This window comes from Amaranthus tricolor, chromosome 6 (genome assembly GCF_026212465.1).
Source record: "Amaranthus tricolor cultivar Red isolate AtriRed21 chromosome 6, ASM2621246v1, whole genome shotgun sequence".
Classification (NCBI taxonomy): Eukaryota; Viridiplantae; Streptophyta; class Magnoliopsida; order Caryophyllales; family Amaranthaceae; genus Amaranthus; species Amaranthus tricolor.
In genome coordinates, this window is record NC_080052.1 from 19,252,244 (window position 1) to 19,276,100 (window position 23,857).

General features: G+C 35.3%; 1 protein-coding gene and 1 pseudogene across 2 annotated transcripts in view; one reads left to right on the forward strand and one right to left on the reverse strand.

Moving 5' to 3' along the window:
• Positions 1-23,857, reverse strand: part of LOC130814806 (oxysterol-binding protein-related protein 4B-like) — a 988,965-nt gene that overhangs the window by 252,712 nt on the left and 712,396 nt on the right. The gene's annotated exons all lie outside the window — the stretch shown is intronic.
• LOC130815651 (phosphatidylglycerophosphate phosphatase PTPMT2-like) lies at positions 13,938-21,844 on the forward strand (annotated as a pseudogene).

Sequence of the window (23,857 nt, forward strand, 5' to 3'; positions counted from 1 at the left end):
GATATAATAGTGGTTTTTATAAGGCGGCCTGGTCCATTTTTAGAACGGATGTAGTAAAGGCAATTCAAGACTTCTTCAACAATGGGAAACTTCTCCAAAGTTGGAACATTACTTGTATCACTTTGATTCCGAAAGTTCCCTGCCCTAGCTCACCAGAAGATTTTAGACCTATATCGTGTTGTCATGTGATTTATAAGTGTATCTCAAAGTTCATCTGCTTTAGATTAAAGTTGGTTTTGAATCATATAATTGCTCCCAATCAAGGGGCTTTTGTAGGAGGAAGAAACATCATCCATAATGTGCTCCTTTGCCAAGATATTGTTAAGCATTATGGTCGTAAGGGTTGCTCGCCCAGCTATCTTCTTAAAATTGATCTCCAAAAGGCATATGATACATTAGATTGGATGTTCCTTAAAGACACTATGGTTGCTTTAAATTTCCCTCCGAAATTTATATCTATTGTAATCTTTTGCATAACGTTTACTCAATCTTCTCTGATTCTTAATGGTAGCCTAATGAAGGTTATTGAAGCCAAGAGCGGATTGAGACAAGATGACCCAATGTCTCCCCTTCTCTTTGTTCTGGGGATGGAATATTTATCTAGGATTCTTATGAAGGCTAGTAAAGTTGAAGGCTTCAAGTTTCATCTGCGGTGTAAGAAACTGCAACTTACTCACCTGGCCTTTGCAGATGATCTCATGATCTTTTGTAAGGGAAACTTGGAGTCCATACAAATTATGAAGCTAAGGACTAGACCTATTTTCCTCTTCCTCTAGTCTTGTTGCAAATTTTCTTCAAAATCTATAATATACATTTCAAGTTGTAATGATATAATAAACAGTTGCTTGCTGATTCTGCTGGGTTCCCTCCCATTCAAGTATTTGGGTATTCCTCTCACTTCAAGAAGACTTTTAGTGGTCGAATATGAAATGATGTTTGAAAGACTGACTTCAAAAATCAGATTTTGGCAGTCTAAAAATCTCTCATATGCAGCTCGCCTTCAGTACTTGATAAATACTGTTCTTTTAGGAGTGACAAATTATTGGTGTCAAATCTTTGTTCTACCCAAAATGCTTGTTTGAATGGTTAATAACGTGTGTCGATCCTTTCTTTGGCATGAAGTGGCTAATAATTTTTCTCTAGGTAATGTTGCTTTTTGCAAAACCAAAAACGAAGGTGGTCTAGGGATTCGAAAAATTGACCTATGGAATAAGGTTGCTATTGGGAAAATTGTGTGGGATATTAATTTCTTGAAAAAGTCGTAATGGGTTAGATGGGTTCATGGGGTCTACACCAAAGGGGCAAGTTGGCTCACATTCAATCCCCACCTACTACGAGTTGTGTTATTTGGAAACTCTGTGGTGTCACATCTAAAATATACCAAGAAATCTTGTCCTCTGGGTCTAGAGTGCATTGGGATAAGTGAGTTTTGGAATAGAGCATTTGTTCCAAGATCCAGTTTTATCTTCTGGTTGGCGGTTCTAAACAAATTGAAAACTCGAAACATACTTCAAAAGCAAGGGATCATTCAATCTAACACTTGCCCTTTTTGCTACACAAAGGAAGAATCTACCTTTCATCTGTTCTTTATTTGTCCGTTTAGTACCTTATGTGTTGATAAAGTAATTTCATGCTTGGGTTTGAACATGACCATAAACTCTATTGCAGACTTCTTTCGTCGGGTTGGGAAATTGTCTAAGATCAAACAACTGATCATGACTGCTAGCATTAAATTAGCTATCTCATTTATTTGATTTGGCGCACAAGAAATAAGGCAATTTGACATTTGCGTGTTAGATCCGTAGACACTTTAATGGTTGAATTGAAGCATAATATCAAGGCAAGAATCCTTTTTATACCCCTTAAGATCCCCCGTAATAGTGGTAACTAGATATGTTGAACTGCTCTTTCCCTTAATTCACTTGAACAACAGGGTGCACTGATTATCTATAGAAGCTGCTGTTGGAGGTTACTAGTATTGAGGCTATGTTGGTACATTCAGCTGGTTTTTTTTTTTTTGCTTGTTGATGGCAGCTACTGTTTGGCTGAGCAGTGAATGTTGCTTTTCGATTTTTTATTTAGTTTCTTTGTATAGCCTCTCTGATGTATAGTTGTTGCCACTGTTTGGTCTTTTCGGCCTTTTCTTTCTCCTATGCACATGAAGAGTGAGACGAGAAAACCTTTCATAGAAGGTGGACCTCATTTCCATACTGATGCAAATAAAAAGGGTGTGAGTTTCAAGTCTTGGTTGTATATTGGTTTTTTTTTGGTGAATGGAAAAGCTTTTATTTGCCAAATAATAATAATAATAATAATAATAATAATAATAGATACATCATGATCATCAAATACGTTAAGTAAATAAATAAAACGTAGCTAGGTCGTTGATAGTATAAAGAGTTTGTAACTACAACCTGGATCGTAATCTGAAACTAAATTTTAAAAAATGTTGTGATCCATAATACGAATGACAACTAATTGAATCGGATCAGCGCCTAACGCTGAGTATACTTCCTTAACCAGCTTAACAATATGACAATTATATTGCACATTTACAAAATAACACTCAATAGTATGTATTAATAATGACACCACTATTTTCTTTCATTCTATTCTTCACTGTACTATACATTGAGTCATCAAGCTAATATTCTCAACACTAGCAAAGTTGTGCTAATTAAATAACTCGGTATTCTTAATATTTAAGTAAGTTTACTTGTTTAATACTCATAATTGTACCATCATAGCATCAATATTATTAAATATATCAAAGTTTCATTTCAAAACAAACACAATTTATGACACTTGATGTACATAAAGGTCTGGCTAGATTGGAGCCGAAGACCTACCCTCTAACTGTGGTGGAAGTTGTCACTCCTCAGGTACAATGCAATTATACTCGAGCTTTAATAGGAGAGGTCATAGACTCCTGTGTAACACCACATTTATGTGTTTGCTAACACGGGCGTTAGGGGTTTTCATGTCTGTCCATGATTTGACATTACTTTACTATCAAGGTCATTCAACCAATACTCAGATAATTACACACAAGAATCACGCGTGTTTGGGAAGAATCAATTTACGATTACTAATTTTTTTGGTAAATTTGTTATGAATAATCTACCTTTCATACATAGAGTGAAGAATCTCATCTTTGGATTATTTTTTCAATAATTCAGCATTTTCTATACATTTGTTCATGGCATACCCTTTTACTTAGAAACTATATATAGTACGATAGACTACTTTTTTTAAAAGGAAAATAAAATAAGAAATAAAATGCATTTCCCCTTTATTTCTAAGTTTTATCGTAATTAGGGTTCTGGCGATGTAGATGATGTAGCGATGATGTGGTGCTGTTGATTTTGCAAGGTCTGTAAGGTGTGGGAATTGGGGGACGTCGCGGACGCGAGGTTGATGTTTGGGGCTAGGCTGGTGGAGGGGAGAAGGGCTGTGCTAAGGTGTTGAGAATAGTGGGGAAGGAAAAATTATGTTTTTTTTTAACATTGGTACATATAAATTATAAGAAATTTCTAGGTAAGAGTATGTGCCACGAGAAAATATATAAAAAGGTTGGATTATTAAAATTTAATTTAAATGTGAGATTATTCGCAATGAATGGATGAAAGATGAAATTATTAATGATAACTTTTTCTTTTTTAATTTATTATAGGGTAAATTAAGAGGATGGATTAAAATAAGTGAAAATCAACCTAAATCCTTTTTCGAAAGTGATATAAGCTTTCCATCTTAGATAAAATCCGATTCTCTCACAAATCTTATTACTCATCCTTTGTCACATTAAATTTGGTATGGTAAGTACTTTTTCTTTGAATAGTGGTATACATAGTTATCATAATCTCGATTCTGATCTACGATCTTTCGATTCAAAAATGGGCCACCGATCCGAATCGTAGGTAAGATCTTAATCTTGTAGAATCGTGCTTTTCTGCTTAACTTAAAAATTTAGGTGATAGGATCATAACACGATTCTATGATCGTACGATTTTACGATCCGATCCTACATGGGTAGTTTCAATCGTAAAATATTTTCATATAATACAGATTTCACTTACGTATAAATATATAATTAAAATAATTATATTAATACCTTTATAAAATTCAAGTTTTTCTTAATTTGAAGTTTAAAAATAATTATTAAAAGTATTTTTTGTTCGAAATATAATAGATGAAGTCAAATAAGTTTTTACTTACATTTTAAAACTTAAAAAAAAGAACAAATATAAATGATAATCAGTATTTCAAAGCACATTGATGCATATTTGTAGGATCACACGATCCTACTATCCGATTCGATTGATTTCAATCTACCCTCAACAATCCTAGGTAGAATTCTGATTCTAATAACTTTGAAGGTATAGTAAGTACTTAAAACTCTGAAATTGATTTCATGTTGTACGAAATTTCAAAAGATGAAAAATATTAGTCCATGACATTGACATTCTTGTCATGACAACTGTTATTATCTTCATCCATAGACAAATAATTGAGCATGATTTGTATTGGGTGATAGCTAACTATACTTAATTATTATATGAAGATTGCAAGAGTAAATATGAGTATTAGCCGTTGTGTTTATATATTTTTGCCAATTAAAAACTTGCCCTTTTTTCTTAATGATTGGAGAACTTCACTCAATATTTTCAATATAAAAGCATTATTAGCAATGAACTAGAGTATTGGTGTTTATTTATATTGTAACAATATTTTTGAGTGGTTTTGAAAAACATTTTGTATTTTTTTTTTATTATTGGGTAGGCCGAAGGAAGGGGGCTAAGTGAGAAACGAATTTACTATATATTTTAGCCAAATTGAGATAATAACGATTCTCCCTAGCATTTACTAATAGAGGGCGTTTTGCTTTCTTTTTTGAATTCTTTCTCTTTGATATATATTTATTATTTTTCTCATATTTTTTGATTATTGTTAGGTGTTAATTTATTTGACCAGTTAATATAATTAAAAATTTTCTTAGATATTAAACGAGCTTTAAGAAAAATATTTGACAAAAAAATTTATTTGTTAATTAGTTCCTATTATCTACTTATTTTAGAATAAGTAACAAAAAAAGTCAAATACCAAAGAAAAGCCATCCATGGAGCCTTATGGTATTTAAAAATCAACTGCCAGCTAACTGAAAAGTTATTTATTAATTACAAAATCATTAATTCACATATCTTTTAGGTCATTTGATAATACGTATTAAATGGCGTGGAAATGTTAATGAAAATTAGTATAATTTTAGTAGGAAAATCTCTTTACATTTTAAATAGCTAGTTATAATTGTATTTTTTATAAAATTAATTCCAATATATTACCATATTAAAATATAATATTAAATATATGATACTGAAAAGTTTAAAAACAAAATATATTTTTACATTAGAATTTTATTACTATAAAAAAAGAAAATTTCAGTTTTGTAAAAGTATATTAGAATGCTTTCGAATCTGGAAGTGTATGAATTTCAACTAATTTAAAGATGCATGTGGGCGGCTAGCTGCCCATTATTATATTGAGAAAGCAAAGTGGTTTTCTATGAGTCTCCGTTTGTGCGAGCATTAGCAACATTCATGGAACATTATCATTATTAGTATTTAGTGGATATGATAAGGTAATGACGCCACTCTAAACTGTACAGATTTCGGCCAAACTTAGCTTAAAGTATATTGCATTATTTACGGTTACGGACATATAGAGCTATTCCTCTAAATGCATTTGAGTTCTTTTTTCTAATTAAAGACTAAAGAATCCTTTTTTTTTTTTTATAGAAAATCTTAAGTATATTAGTGTACAGTGAGAACAACAAATACACTTGGTTATGCCAACAAATGTAGAACATATCAAGTAGACAAAAATAAAATAGCTTGCTGCACAATCTGTCTACGTAGAGGAACGAAAATCTTAGGGCTAATATGCCCAAAAGGTTGTGCTGCGATATGACTTCAGACGTCTAGCATTTAAAGTGTGTTAGCAAGAGATTTTGCACAACATAAGTCAAAGGTTAAGTGGTGTGGGTTTAGCCTGAGACCATTAATACTAAACTTTTAAATTTTTTAACCACTGGGCTGAGCAGGAGGGTTTTATTGAAAGTGTCTCCGAAGTTTGGGGTAACTCTGTTCCGGGTTGTAGGAGTTTCCAAATTACGACAAAGCTCAAACGCCTGAAACCTATCTTGAAAGACAGATTTCAAGTTAACCAATTGCAAGCTCTGGTGATGCAAGCAGAGGAAGATCTTCGTAATGCTCAAAACGAACTTCATAAACACCCTTATGATCCAAAACTCTCCTCAAAAGAGTATGCTGCTGCTGATAGGCTTAGGAAGGCTAAGAATGATCAAGACACTTACCTTAGCCAGTTAGCCAAATTGAATTGGCTAAAATTTGGAGATGAAAATTCCCGCTACTTTCATCAGAGCATTAGACAAAGCAAATTGTAAATCATATTCTTCTGCTTAATGACAATGGGGTTCCTGTTACTGACATCAGAAGGATTCAAGAGTCTTTTGTTACTTTCTATCAGCAACTGCTGTGCAATAATCTTAACAGTCGGAGGCGCATCAATATGAACGTTATTAGAAAAGGGCCTCTGTTAGAGAACTTTCTCCATGAGAAGCTATCCCTTTGCTTCTCGGCAGAGGAAATCAGGAATGCGCTATGGAGTATCCCTGACACAAAAAGTCCGGGCCTGGATAGATACAATAGCAAATTCTATAAAGTTGCTTGGTCCGTTATTGGTGATGATGTAGTTGAGGCTGTTCAACAATTTTTCAGAAATGGAAAGCTTCTCCAGGCTTGGAACACTACTGTTGTTCACCTCATCCCCAAGGTCCCTAACCCTAACAATCCAGGTGACTATAGACCAATTGCTTGATGTCATACTCTATATAAATGCATTACTAAACTGATTTGCGTCAGACTCAAATTGGTTCTTGGTCATATTATCAGTCCTTCTCAGGGTGCCTTTGTGGAAGGGCAAAACATTATGCATAACATACTTCTTTGCCAGGATATTGTAAAGCAATATGGTTGGAAACACTGCCCTCCTAGTACTTTATTGAAGATTGACTTGAGGAAGGTATATGATACTTTGGAGTGAGATTTTATTAAAGATATGCTGATCTCTCTTAATTTCCCTTCCCACTTTATTAATATTGTTATGACCTGTATTAGCTCAGCCCAATTCTCCTTGATTCTAAATCGAAGCCCTATGCCTCTGTTTGGATCAAAGAGGGGAATTAGACAAGGAGACCCAATGTCCCCTTTGATTTTTGTGATTTGCATGGAGTATCTTTCTAGATTACTAAAGGCTGCTGGGGATCATGAGAATTTCCGATTTCACCCAAGGTGAAATAGACTCAAACTAAACCATCTGTGCTTTGCGGATGATTTAATGATATTTTGTCGGGGTGACATGGCTTATGTTAGAATCCTTCTAGATAAATTAGAGATTTTGCGAACTCCTCAGGTTTGGTTGCCAACTCTTCAAAATCTGACATGTATCTTGCAGGTATCCTTACTTCTTTGAAACAGTATATAGTAGATTCTAGTAATCCTTTGGGTTCTATGCCTTTTCGCTATCTAGGGGTTCCGCTCTCTTCCAAACGTATTTCTGCAGTTGAATGTGAACATCTTGTTGTAAGAATGACCTCTAAGATTAGATCTTGGCAAGTCCGGAATCTCTCTTATGCAGCTAGACTACAACTTGTTTCTTCTGTTTTGATGAATATCACAAACTTTTGGTGTCAAATCTTTGTGCTGCCTAAGAAGGTGCTAAATTAGGTGAATGCAATCTGTAGAGCATATCTATGGCATGGGAACGCTGATTTTGATACCCCTAGAAATATGAATTGGGCTAAGGTTTGTACTCCAAAAAAGTTTGGTGGCCTAGGCATTCGTAACCTGGAAGTATGGAATCTAGTCGTAGTGGGTAAACATGTATGGCATATATCCTCTATGACTGACTCTATGTGGGTCAAATGGGTGCATGGTGTCTATACCAAGGGTGGAAATTGGAGGGTCTTTAATGCTCCCATAACCTCAACTTAGGCTTTTAAGAAGATATGCAAGGTTAAAGATAGGTTGGGTCAATAGGTGCATAATAGCTCTTACTCTATTAAAGAAGTCTATCATGAGCTCTTAGGGGTTCGGCAGCCAGTTGTCTGGGCGGGTTTTGTATGGAATAGAAGCTCCATCCCTAAAGCTCGATTCATATTATGGTTGGCGGTGAATGAGAGATTGAAGTCTAGGGACAAGCTGGCTGCATTAGGGCTCATCCCTACTGACTCATGTCCATTATGTGGTCTGATATCAGAATCTCACTCCTATCTGTTTTTTGCTTGTAACTTTAGCTTTCAATGTCTTCGAGACATTTTGACATGGTTGGGCATCAGGATTCCTAGTGACTCCCTTGCCGATTTTGCATCTCGAAAGTGGAAGTGTACTACAGCTAAGAGGAAGATTGCTACTATTGCTCTATGCTCTTTTACGTACGAAATCTGGTGTGCTCGGACTGACTCAGTTTGGAATTTCAAAGTCCCTATGGTAAGTAAGGTTACTAGGCAAGTGAAACTTGCAGTAAAGAGTAGAGTTTTGCATATTCCAACCAAAAACTTTAATATACAACGCCCTTGGATTAGGTTTCTTTTGGACTATAAGTAAATAGAATATACTGTATAGCTAACTACTTTGCCTGCTTTTGTTTTCTTGGAGCTCTGGTCCCCTTATGCATATGAAGAGTGGAAGTTGGAAAATCCTTCCTAGAAGGGGTGCCTCTCTTTCATGCTGATGCAAAAAAAGGGAGATTGTTCTCATGTTAGAGTACTATGTACTGTTTTGTTCAGGATTAATGAAATGTTTTCTTATTCCAAAAAAAATAATAATTAATTTATTATTATTAATAATAATAATAATAATAATAATAATAATAATAATAATAATAATAATAATAATAATAATTATTATTATTATTATTATTATTATTATTATTATAAATAATTAACAAAATATTTGATTAATTATTTAATTAAAATAATAATAATAATAATAATAATAATAATAATAATAATAATAATAATAATAATAATAATAATAATAATCAATTTAATTAATTAATTAACTAATAATAAAAATTCTTATAATAATATTATTAATTAAATAATAATAATATTTAATAATTAAATAACTTAATTATTTATTTATTTATTTATTTAATAATAATAATAATAATAATAATAACAATAATAACAATAATAATAATAATAATAATAATAACAACAACAACAACAACAACAACAACAACAACAATAATAATAATAATAATAATAGTCTTTGATCCGCTCTCTCTCTTCTTTCCTTCTCTAAACTTCCTCTTCTCTGGGCGACTTACTAGCATGGCGCGAGGTCGAGGTAGACCGAGGAAGCAAGTGATACAAAAGCGGATTTCTTCATTTTTCTTCTTAAAGGGGTCTGTAAGTGTTGCAAGTTCCTCGTTGCAACATACTCCGGCTGGGTCTCAAGCGAACCCGGGTGCACCGATTTTGGAGAATGAGATCTTAAGCCCTCTATCCTTTTTGGTTCAAATAAAAACACATCATCTTTGTGCAAGCTAGGCACCGGTCATCAATGGAGGGACTTCCAGTGGCGTAGATGGTGGTGTTAGCCCTCGATCCTCTATACTGTCTCAAATTTTGCCCAATAACAGATCCGAGGGTAGGGTTTCTGCTATTAGGGTTGCTGGTTAGGGAGTCTATGCTAAGTTGATCGGGGGTTCTGCTACGGCTAGGGCTCCTCACAGAGAAACAAGACCGGGAATTCATCCAACACCTACGAGACTAGTCACAACAGCTACGGGCACTGCTCAGAAACAGTGGTATGGTTCTTGTCTCCAATCCTACTGGTACGTCCCCCCTGCACCTATTAAAATCTCATATGAGGATATTGTTGAGGAAATATCTTTTTAAGAAACATTTGTGGTTTGCTATGTTCTCGGGGCTAACCCCCCATTACACGCTATTGATGGTTTTGTGAAATGCATCTGGAACCCCATTGACATTGATAAAGTAGGTACTGTAGCCAAAGAAGTGTTCCTCGTCAGACTAAAGTCCCAAGAGGCACTTACTGTGGCATGTGATTCCAATGGAATCCTCTTCGATAAGAAACCCTTCATTGTTAAACCGTTGACCAAAAATGTGTCTTATGAGAAGGAGAGCATCACCTCTATTCCTATATGGGTCAAATTCCCTGGACTTAGCATGCACTATTGGGGAGCTAGGAGTCTAAATCTTATTGCAGGAATGCTGGGCCGGGTGATTCGTATTGAAAATGCCACTCAAAATAAGGATAGAGTGTAATTTTCCCGAGTGCTAGTGGAGTTTGATGTCAACCATGGCTTTCATGATATAATCTTCTTTACTAATGAGGATGATGAGTTAATTACTGTTAAAGTGCAGTATGATTGGAAACCGCATATATGTAGTAAGTGTCACCAGATTGGACACCTGATAGAGTCTTGCCGAGTTGGGACTAACCAGAAATGGGTTCCCAAGCCAGCTCCTGCAGCTAACACCTCTAAACCTAATGTAGATGAGGAGGGTTTTCAAATGGTAACTACATGTAGGGCTCCCCTAGTTTCTGAACCAGTTCCATTTGCTGCTTTGTTAAGTACTAGTAATGGCTTTGAGATCTTGGTGGACCAAACCCCTGAGACTAAATGTGATACACAGATGACAGCGCTCGGAGCTATATCCCATCCCCCCAATGCGTAACATACTATCATGGAATGTAAGGGGGCTGAATATGACTAAGAAACAGTTGGACATGGCTAAGTTTATATCCCAACAGAATGTTAGTCTATTCGGCTTCCTTGAAACAAAGGTTAAGCGTGCTGGGCTTGGCCATATCTACCATAACCTATGTCCGTATTGGTGTCTTACTAATAACCTCGCTCATTATAAGGGGGGGCTTATAGTGGGGTGGGACACTGCTACCTTGAAGGTTGATATGTTGCTATGTACCAATCAACTGATACATTTGGCTTGCCAACCTGACAATGGTCATCCCTTCTACTGTTCCATTGTGTCTTGTTTCAATGACAAACATGAACGCCAGCAACTGATCCAACAGTTAGGTTCCGTGCCTTGTAATGGCTCTTGGCTTGTGTTGGGAGACTTCAATTGTGTGGCTAATCTTGATGAGAGGTTAGGAAAACCTGTTCGCTTTCATGAAGTTCTATCCCTTAGACAGTGTATGACTTAGTGCAACCTCCATGATATGAAGAGCAATGGTAGATTCTTTACCTGGAATAACAATCAAGCAAGCTGGGGACAGAAGAGTCTTTAGCAAAATTGATAAAGCGCTATGCAATGATGAGTGGACTGAGGTCTACCCTAGAGCTGAGGTATCGTTCCTACTTAAAGGTGACTTTGATCACTCCCCAGTCCTGGTCCACTTTCTTTGACCTAGTTCGTGGGAAGACTATGCTTAAGTGCTACAACTACTGGGCTTCTAAACCCAATTTCCGTGATGTAGTTGAGCATATTTGGCATAAACCGGTCACCGGACATATCTGTTTTCAGATCCACCAAAAACTTCTAACCCTGAAGCATGAGTTGAAAAAACAGTTCCATACCCCTTTACAACTGTCCCTCCAATATACTGAGAAGGATCTCCTGGATACTCAGGAAAGGGTTCACTGTGACCCCACTAATGGTGAGTTGCTAGATCGAGTGTTAAGATGTGCTCAAGCTCTGAAACAGGTGAAAATGGAATATAGCTCTCTTATGAAACAAAAAGCTAAGGTGGACTGGTTGAAATATGGTGATGATAATACTGCTTTCTTCTACAATAGTATCAAGCATAGGGCGGTTCACAATAGAATCAACATGCTTACTCTAAATGGTGCCATTGTGAGCAACCCTTGTCTTATCAAACAAGTGCTTGTCTCCTTCTACTCAGATCTACTATGCCATAACATGCGGGATAGGCAAAGGATTAACATGAACGTCATTGATACTGGGCTTACCCTCTATGCCCCCATGAGGGAACGCCTCACATTATCCTTTACAACAGTGGATATTAGGAAGGTTATGTGGAGTATTGATGATAACAAAGCCCCTGGCTTAGATGGGTACAACAGCAAGTTCTACAAAGCTGCGTGGCCTATGGTAGGCGCTAATGTTGTTACTGCCATTCAGAATTTCTTTGCGACTGGGAATATCTCGAAAGCATGGAGCCTTACTACCATTACTCTGATTCCTAAAATCTCCTGCCCCTCTGCCCTAGGTGATTATAGGCCTATCTCTTGCTGCCATGTTATCTATAAATGTATTTCCAAACTTGTTTGTTGTAAGTTGAAACAGGTCCTTGGAGATATCATAGTCAATCGCAAGGTGCTTTTGTTGCTGGTAGGACTATTGCACATAACATTCTCCTGTGCCAGGACATTGTCAAACATTATACTAGGAAGAACTGCTCTCCTAGTTTCTTGATCAAAGTGGATCTTCGCAAAGCCTATGATACACTAAAATGGAACTTCATCCAGGATATGCTTATGGCTCTGCACTTTCCAACCCACTTCATCAACATTGTGATGACCTGCATCTCCTCCACAAAGTATACATTTTTGGTGAATTGGGAACCCTGCGAACCTTTCCAATCTAAACGGGGGCTGTGCCAAGGGGATCCCATGTCATCCCTACTCTTTGTGATTGGGATGGAGTATACCACCTGTGCTTTACTGATGATCTCATGTTGTTCTCGAAAGGCGACTTAGACTCTTCTGCATACTAAGCCAATGTCTAGACTAGTTTGCCTCGCTATCAGGTCTACATGCTAACAAGAATAAATCTGCCATATACCTTGCTAGCTTACCCTAGATAGTGAGAGAAGACATCTCATCTCAGATGAGTCTTCCCTTGGAGACCCTCCAATTCAGATATTTAGGCATACTCCTTACATCCAAGAAGATATTTGCAGCAGATTGTGATGTTCTGATTGACAAGATGACTGCCCGACTCCATTTATGGTACTGCAAGAATCTATCCTATACTGCACGCTTACAACTTGTAACCTCCGTCCTTATAGGGATTACATCGTACTGGTGTCAGCTGTTTATTCTACCGCGTCTGGTTATCAGGAAAGTAAATAGTATCTGCAGATCGTTTTTGTGGCACGGAGATGCCACGAATAGCTCTGGTGGGAACATCAACTGGTCTAAGGTTTGCCAACCTAAGAAATGTGGTGGCCTAGGGGTTCGAAATCTTGAAGTATTGAACTTGGTGGCTGTGGAGAAAATCGCTTGGCATATCAATTCAATGCAGGAGTCCCTCTGGGTCAAATGTGTCTAGTAGTAGTAGTAGTAGTAGTAGAATATACCAACTTAAATAGATTAAAGTACCAACTTAAATAAGTTAAAATACCGACTTATGCAACACAAAACATAAACTTAAACAGATTAAAATACAAACTTCAGTCGGTTAAAATACCAACTTCAATAGATTGACAACTTAACAGGTTAAAACCCCTATAGCCAATAGATTAAAATACCAACTTTAATAGGTTAAAACACCAACTCAAATAGGTTAAAATACCAATTTTAATAGATTTAAACGCCAACTTCAAATGTATTACAACGAGGTATAAAACAAACATTTATTTATAAGTTAAATTTATTTTTTTAACAACATACTTCCTCCATTCTACTATACTTGCTACATTTGACTTTTTAGGCAATGTAATGTGTTATTTTGATTATTTATATATTGAATTATACAAATCTAATCTAAAAATTATAAAAAACTTAATATTATAAAAGTATGCGATTAAACGATTAAACTATATACATTAACGGCAATACATAAAATAAGATTAAACCACAAATAGTATCAAAATTTTTTTATGTAGAGTATTTCAAGGAAGTATTAGGGCGGTCCAAATGACGGAAGTCTCGAATCGAATCCCTCTTTCAACAATTTGTGAAACTCAATTAATCAAATAAGTACTGGTAATAACCTTTTTGATCTGTATACTGTAACATTTGTAATTGGAGCTGAAGAAGATGAAAATAATACCAGTACTTCTTAGCATATATTATCGGCATGGCCATTGAACAAGAAAAATTTGGTGTTGACGATAGAGAAAACGGAGAGTTGAAGACGAGAAAAATGGTGAAATTTGATGTTAAAAATGGAGTAATTGGAGCTGGAGCCCGATTTCTTTTCTACCCTACTCTTCTCTATAATGTTCTCCGTTATAAAATTGAATCCGATTTTAAATGGTGGGATCAAGTTGATCAGGTTTTCAGATATTCCTGTTCTTAGTTTTTTGAATTTTTACGTTTTCCCTTTTAATTGTATGAAATTTGTTGAAGTAAGCTTGCTAACTTTGATTGGATATTGAGGAATTTGGACTGAAGATGAAAACATTTTGTTTATGATTAATAAATTTTATGGTTCTTTTTTTGGGCAAGTTTTGGAATTTCACATAAATTGCTTAAATTTCGGTTTTGGAGTTGTTGTTGTTGTTGGGTGCGTTACCATTTCCCAACGATGTTGCAAGATTGAAGCAAGCTGGTGTTGGTGGTGTGATTACTCTTAATGAGCCATTTGAGACATTGGTTCCTTCTTCAATGTATAAGGTTTGTTCTCAATCTCCTTTTAGTGCTTGGTTCTTTGTTAATTGTTGAAAATTAAGCATTCCAGATAATCAAAATGAATGGTTGTTGGACTATATAATATATATGTGGCCTCAACCATCATCTTATGAGGTCCCAAAGTATGTTAAGAGTATTGGAGCCTCGGTCATCAGCATAACCTTCTGGTTGAGGCACCAAAATATGTTATATACTTTAACAATGGTATCTTCTTAGTAGTGTGTTAATCCTGTATGAAACTTGGTATGATGTGGACTGTAATATTAGAAGGACAATGGCAACAACAATATTACATGTTTACAATGCCTCCACGTTACTAAAGGGCTTCCTACCAGGTGATTGAGGGTATCAGTAATTAGTTGTATGCAACCTTCTTTTGGATGCTTAGATGTATGTTAACTTATCACTGTAATAAAAATAATAAAAGAGCTTTTTTTATAAAATGTGTACATGGTTTGATGAGGCATTCAACTTTATGTCATAATGTGGAACCATATAACTATATATCTTTGCTTTATCAAAAAATGAAGTTATAAAGATAAAAGGGACAACAAGGACTAGAACAACACTCTATTACTCTAATGCTATGTTACTTAGACTACTGATGTCGGATATAGGCATGTGTCCAAGTGTTGGATACGTCTAAATATTCAATTTTATGCCTAAAATGAAGTCTCTAAGTGCCAAACTAATGTCCGAGCATCAAGGATCGGATACAGGTACGTAAAACAAAGTGAAGAGTCTGAGTGACATAGCTCTAATGATTTTTAGTGGCTTCCTCCTCGATGAAATTTAAGGGGTCAAAGTAACATAACACATTCTTACTCTTGTGATAACAAATCCAGCAAGAACAATGTTTTTGGTTGCTGAAATACAATTCAAACATTTTGGAATATTTGGCACTGAATTTATTGTCATTAGCTATACCTTGAGAATTGAGGGTTGAGACAGATGAGGCCCCTAGTCTTGGACATTTATAGTTGTAGATCTATGATATGCACTCTCACATAGAACAAGACAGATGATATCAAATGTTTAGAATCTCGTCAAAGCTTGATTGACAATCAATCTTATCATATAATCATATTTGTCAATCCCAGTTAGCAGTGCCTTACAATGATGATATCTCCCTTTTCATCTTCTTCAATGTCATAGTTATCAACTATGATCTTTGCAGTGTCAAATGACCAACTCAACTAAAAGTTTAAGATGATGGTTGGAGTCCTAAAATTGGTTTTACATTTTATCAAGCGGGCGAAAATGTTAACAAACCTTCGGTTCTCTAGAGCTGTTTTTTATGATATTCATTTTTCAGTGTTATCTAGCACTTATTCTTCTGAAATTAAAAGCTTTGATACTTTCTGAATGATATCTCCTTAGTGGAGTAATTCATATGGCAGCTCCAGGTGCCTATTCATCACGGCTCCTTAATTTACTGCCTCCCTTCCATTGCTGCCTATTTCTGTGAATCAAGGGTACAATCATGTTTCATGTGGTTAATTTCTAGGGTTTGACATTTATCTTGATGGGATCGTAGTCATTTCTTATAAGCATAGTTTGTAAATATTTATTAAAATGAAACTTCCTTTTCCAATGTCTCAGTTCACATAAAGAGGCATTTCTTAATTGCTTGTTGCTTCAAATCATTGAACATGGGATATCAGTGATGTTGTAATGGAAGTGATACGGTTCTGGTAATGCCAAAAATTGGCAGAAATCACGAGATATCCGTTGAACTTACCTTAATCGTGGTTTTTTGCACACTTTTACAACACATGTAATATCAATTTGGTAAATCTGTAAACCTTTATGACGCGGCTGATACAATACGACATGACCTTGTTTTTGTACTATGATCTTGGTATTGACGTAAAATCTTACGTCAATGTCATAATTGACTGAAAAGTAACAGACAATATTTTTGACTCGGGCTCTGGATTCTGGGATTATGAACATCTATTGGCACAGTGAAGTTTTTCACGGTTCTGCCATCTTAGAGCATGAAATACAGATTCATGAAACTAGGATTACATATACATAACACATACTTGAAGACTTTTATATTGTACTTTCCTTGTACCTGCTTATTAAATTCAGTTGCTTAGCCTCAGACCTGACTAAAAAACCAAAATTGCAAAGTTATCTTCTTCCGAACATTTTACATTGGAAGTACAGAACTGGCAAGCTATAAATCATTATTGTGTTTGTATTGGATAATGGAATACAATTATCTTTTCCTTCAATCAAGGGGTCATAAAGATATTAAAGATCGTCAAGTTGAGATTTCTTTGAGATGTAAGGAGATATCCTTTTTTTATGTGAAATTTTTGCCTATCCATACATGTTTTGGAATAAAAAGTTGTAGGCCAGCCAGCTACTCTAACCAAGGACAATCCTTGTTATTGCAGAAAACATATATTTAGATGTTTTGGGATTTTCTGGCACTGGAATTATTGTGATCAGCACTCAACAATTTTCATAAGACTTGTGATGGCCATAGTCTCAAAATTTTGTTAGTCAAAGATCAATGACATGCTCCCACTTATAATTGAGATAGCGCATTCTGTACCTACATATCTTGATGGACAATGACCTTTCTGTCATATTCCTTGATTCTCAAATGTGACACCCTGCATGTGACAATTATGCATCTATCTATTAGGAAAAGGGGTACCAGGAGGGCCCGTTGTCTTTCTTGGTCTTGAGGGCATAGGCTCTGTAAAAATCAGGCTTAGATCTTTGTTATTTTCTACCTGCACTAAGTACTTGTTTGGTGTGCCTTACCAAGACTGGCTGAGAAGTATTCTTCATACAACATCCCTTCATTTATTTTAAACATGTTAAAAGCAACAATTTACTTAGGCTATTTATTTCTCGGAGGCTCTTCAGAATATACTTGAACTTACTGGGGCCAAATATTGTATCTTGGAGTCATATCAATGTGCTAAGGTTTTGTTCGTAAAGTATATGTCTAATTTGAAGGCTGTATTTTATATTATCTCAGTCGTATGATGGTAGCTACGCCATAGTATATTAACAAAATGTTTTGCGACTATGTTCATTTAGATACTTTGACAATTTGGGCCTTATTAAGTTAAAGCAAAGTAAATGCGGAATATTCTATTCTATAAGTACTATTTAAGCCCTCGTATTCTTGAAGTTCTGTGGAATCGGGCACAAATCACTCGTCCAAAACCACATCTGCTTGCTTGTTGAAATGACTACAACCTCAAGGAAGTAGAGACTGACAAATCCCAATAAAGCTCTGATTATCTCTTTAGAAACTTGATCCATTTACATGGAAGACCCATATGAGCCTACTCATTGCAGTTTTTGCCCGCCTTCTTAATGTGCTGCCTCCCTTCTGTTGCAGCCTACTTTTGTACTTCACTGGAGACACTGATGTTTCACAACCAACTAGTCGGTTTTGGTAATCATCTTGATCTGATTGTAGCCTTTTAGTTTAAGTATTGTTCAAGAAATATTTATTGAACAAAGCTTTTGTTTCCTATTCTTTGACAAGATTGTTTTGAGACGTCTTGTTATGTTACAAATAGTATTTCAAATGGACTTTTCATTTTCCCATCTCCAGTGTCCTTGCATGGAATACTTCAAATTTTGTGTACAATTATTTTAGTTTCCAAATAGGTCGTCTTTTATATTTTTTCACAGATTATGAAGTGTGACTTTTTTTACAAGGTTTATGTGCTCTTGTCATGAAGCCGAGAAAGGCGGAAAGCCTTTTTCTCTGCAAGTTTTTTTTTTTTTTTTTTTAAATTTTTGTTGGAATCTATTGTCTAATATCCTCCTTCAAACCCATTCACCAATGTTTCAGTATGGTGTAGTGTTTTGTTTTGGTTCAGATGAACTTTTCTTCATGAAATGGGCATTAATACATTTGTTGGCATTCTAGACTCATGGGATGCAGCATCTAGTTGTCCCAACTAGAGTTACTTGTATGCTCCTTCAATTGATGACATCAATAAAGCAGTAGATTTTATTCATTGCAAGTGAATATCAACATTTTTTGGATTGTTATACATGACTAGTATAATTGTTGTTTTACAATGCTAACATTACCCTGGTTTCCTTTTATTTTCGTATAGAAAATGCATCTTGTGGCAGAGCAACTTATGTGCATTGCAAAGCTGGGAGAGGAAGGAGCATGACCATTGCAATTTGCTACCTGCTATTGTTTTCTCATTCATAGATGTTTTCCGTTTCCAACTATGAACCCATGCAAAAGTCTCGAGTAATGTTTCGATGAGGATTTTAATTGCAGGTGACTTTGACAGGTGAAGTATAAGGAAATGTCACCTTGTTCTGCCCTGGATTTAATACGGGCAAAAAGACCTCGAGTGTTATTGACTTCTATGCAGGCCAAGGTATGCCATAAGATTCCTAGTGTTCAGTTTTTTTTTTTTTATTTTTTTTTTTTGAGTGCAACATTCCACAAATCTCCCAAGAAGGAGAAAGCATGGGAGTGAAATCAACTGTTTCATTGCTACGTCGTGGTTTATGCATTATCCAATGAATTTAGAAGCAAGCAAATTTCGGTTAGGGCTTGAAAGTTGTGTAATATACTTCGTCAATTTTTTTCTTTGCAGTCACCCTCTCCCTTTCTTCAATCCTCTCAATTCGATGATAGTTTGTCAAATCATAGAAGGTATACACAAATTCTTCCGAATGTGATTAAGTGACTTTAACTTAGGGTCTCATCTCGGCCGGATTTGTGGATCCATATGCAACCATTTTTCCCATGTATGAACAAAAAGGTTGTTTCTAATAGATCCTTAGTGGCAAATATCATTTACAACTTCACATATATAAGTGCACATAATTTAATGTACAATTTTTTAATACTTCCATATAATTCAAAACCAAATAATTTTAAAATTTTGGTTCCGTATGTATTGAGAAAAAGAGAAAAAGGGGAAACCAAAATCGAGTATTGACTATCGAGTATACTTTGTTAGATTTTTCTTATAACCTTAGTGGTGCAAGTGTTGTGATACTTCGTTCAAATTAAATTCTACTATCATATCTCCATTTAAGTCACTCACATGTAATTTCATGCTTAAAATTTTGACTAATGTTTCTCTTGTAAAATTGAGCCAAAGTACTTGAAACTACTCACCTGGGAAAAACTCCTTCGTTACTTTACAAAACCTCTATATGATCCTCTATGCCAAATCATCATCATCATCGTCATACCCAGAGTCGCTAGTTTCGTTTAAAATTTAAAATTTTCACCTTCGAATGTTGCCTCCAAATCTCTAGCTTAGCATTGACCCCATCCCTAGTTTCGTTTACTAGTTGAATTTCAATAGTAAAGCATCAGGGAAAAGTCTTGTTATTTAGCTAGGTTCACTTTAAAGAGGAAAAGGGCTCCCCTATATGCTATCCCTAACATTTTGTTGTACTACCTCAATATGTCTCAAAACAACAAATGTAGTTTCCTTGGTAGTTTGTGATATGCCTCTCGGAATCAATAAAAATCATTTGCAAATGTATGTAATACTCCATATGTTGTCTTGGATGAATGATTTCTATGGTAGATCGTCTAGGCAAAATATCAAATTGTTTCCGAACTGTTTTTGCATCTTCTCTAGTGACGTTTTATCACCCTCTCCTATAACTTAATGGTGCGGCTCATAAGTATAGTTCCTTACATTTAAAATTGTCTTTACTATAGTGCCTATCCTTCAGTCTTGAGATTTTTGTTTCTTCATCATATCCTGACAATATTTCAATCATACCTGCGTAAGCCTCAATAGTGAGATGCCATGAAAACTCAAGGTCCTTCACTTTCTTTTTCTGTATTTTCTTCAAAGCTTCTTCCGCTTCTAATTTTGTTTATTTGTCTCATAAATTCCTCCTACCCCCACCCATTCCATCAAGATGTGTCCTATTGTGCCCCTTGGCATCTATTGAACAATTCTTCAAAGTATTTCTTCCATGTATCTTTAATCTCTGCATTGTGGTAACTAATTTTCTTTTTTTTATTCTTAACATACTTCACCCTACTATACTAAGATCTTTTCTAGTTTTTTCCTTATTAGCCATCCTATAAATATTGTTTTTACCCTTTTTTGGAGTCCAACTTGTTGTCTACCTCTTCTTGCACTTTTATTTTTTCCGTACTTAAATCCTAGTTTTGTCTTGGTTTTGACTTTCAAGTTCCAAGTATTTTGAAATGTTTTTTCTCACTTCTACATTTTTTAAAGCTAGATAACATTCTTTGGATTTTTCTGTGCCCTTTGCTTCCTTGTTTTACCTGGCATGCCCTTAGTTGCACGAGTGATAAATTGATTTAAAGAAAGATAACGTCAAACAATAGCCTAACATGCTCATACAAAGGTCATTTGATCAGATAAAGAGAAAGAGGTTCAGATAAAGAGCTTTACATTTTCACACTAGTAAGACAAAAGCTTTGTCTTTAAGTGCCAACTAACTTTCCTATTTCGGACGATTCCATGTACTATCGGAAGCTGATTCTGAGCTGCTGAACTTTTCTCTCGAAAACATCGGGTGCACCATTTATATGTATCAATTTTCTGTGCATGTACCTTAACAAAGTAAGTAGTAATGATCATTTGTTGGTTAATCTGAGTCACAATCCAATCAAAATTGCAGGTGTTCAACAATATTATAGGTCATTTTTGCCTGTTACTGAGCAACCTCCTTCAAGTGATGAAGTTTTGGCAACACTACCTGATTTTGAGGGATTCAAGGATATTTCCGATATAGATTCATGTAAAAAAGAGAAAACCAACTCAAAGGGAGTAAGAATCTTCCCTGTAGCCACAACACTTTCTTCTCTCGTCTCTACTTTCACCATTGCTTGTAGTTGTGTATCCTTTCGTAGTTTGCGGCAAAAGCAAAGTACCAGTCTACCAGCTAGTTGAAAACTGTGAACCGGTGAATTTGCAGCCGTCTCTTCTCTTCATTGGGTATATATATGCAATTTGTTCCCGACAAAGAAATGGTACATTTCATGAACTCAGTTCGTCCTCATCAGTATAGATTATTGTGTAGATGAAATGGTACATAAGAATTTCATTAAACAGGCAGATCGGAAGGTGTTTGTAGATCATACTTCTGGATTGGGAAAGAAGTGTTGAGCAATAGGGCCTTGATTGCATAGATGCTTAGGTGGGCTAAACATGAAAAATTGAAATGAATAAGATAAATTATCGATAAAATGCACGAAATAAGATAAGTTTCAACTTATTTTCAAAAATAAGCGTGTGATTTCCAAACCTGTGGTTACTAACTGTGAGCAGAATGCACCACAAATACGCACAACTCCCTTCGTTCCCATTTTCCCCAATTTCAAAACCCTATCTTATGCTACTCGACATTCCCCTTACAAAACTACTATTAGACTAGCTTCAATCCATCAATTCTTACATTCCTCTTTCAATTTGGCACTTTAAAATTAGTCTGGGATACTGTAGCTTCTACAAAGGTAAAGTTTTATGCGTTTTTTTGAGTATATATATCGTTTTTTAGGGTTTTGATGAAGTTTGGTTATTTTCTCAAATATAGGTTACTAGTTCTAAAATCAACACTCTTCTTAATCATCCATAACTGTTCAAGGTAATATTTAATTGTTTCCATAGCTTTATGTTGTTTTTGGAAGTATTGTTGTTGATGAGCATATTGAATTAGTTGAATTTGATGTACATTATTGTAACACCCGAATTTCCTCCCCTCCTTCACGATTTTCGGTTTCGTTTAAGGGGAATTTCCAACCCCTTAAACGAAACCGGAAATCGTGAAGGAAGGGAGTAAATTCAGGTGTTACAATTATTTTAATGGTTAACTTAGGAGAAAGTGATGAGAAGGGACCTTGAGATGATGGAAATAAGAGTAATGAGCTCATTGACGATCCTTCTGAGAATGATGTGGATGTCGATGAGGATGCGCTAGCAAATGACATGTCCCTAGGCAACATTTTTACAATCATTCCTCCTACACCTTATGCCCTATGTTCACCTCTAGACGAGTTTGAGGAGGACAATTATTGGAGGACTTCGACTTGTGATACCACTTACACCGAAGAAGGGGAGTTGGAGAAGGGTATGATGTTTCATAGTAAGGAAGCGTTGTTGGAAGCTATTAGAGTGTATCATATTCGTAGAAATGTGGAGTATAGAAGGGAGACCTCAAACCAAAGTGTCCTTACCTTGAAGTGTAAACGGGGTTGTTCGTGGAGACTTAGAGCTACGCTCAATTTATATTTATCTTCATGGCGTATTGTTACGTATAAAGGTAAGCATGGGTCTGGTATTTTGGGTAGTGACACTGTCTCAGCTGGACACATTCACTTGACATCTTCTGTCATTAACAATGTCATTAGAAATTGTGTTGCTAAAGATTCATCCGTTAAGGTTTGCCTTCAAGCTCAATTTATATATATATACATATATATATATATATATATACATATATATATATATATACACATATATATATATATATATATGTATATATATATATACATATGTATATATATATATACATATACATATATATATATATATACATATATATATATATATATATATATATATATATATATATGTGTTTATTTAGTTTATTATAGCCTCCAAGCTTTGCCTTACAAATGCTTGGAGTTTTGGCGATGAATCATCCCGCCTGAAACATATTTTTAGAAATAAGTTGAAACTTATCTTATTTGGTGCATTTTTTTGATAATTTGTGTTATTCATTTCAATTTTTCGGCTAAACATTAGGGGGTTTGAGGTTTGGAACCAGCTGCTAACATCAAGCACCTGTGGGCTGTAGTGCATTGCACCAAAAACGTAGTTTAGTTGCTACAGTTGCATACTAATACGATTTATCAATCAATATTGTTTTACTTTACAATAAACGTCATCAAGTGGGATTGTGTTTGATTATTCTCAATGTATATTTTCATAGTATAAGGTTTTTTTTTTTTTTTTTTTAATTATGTGCGACTAGAGATATTAAAGGTCAAATTATAGTTCTGGATTGCGTGGGAACCGAATATATAGCAACTAATTCGAAGAGGTAGTATATCAAGCAATGTAGTGTATTATAGGCACGCATCCCTCAAAGGAAATCATGAATCAAAGAGGATTGTGTATATTGACCTTGTTCTAAACTCATTACCAAGCAGAATAAGGACTTTTGATTT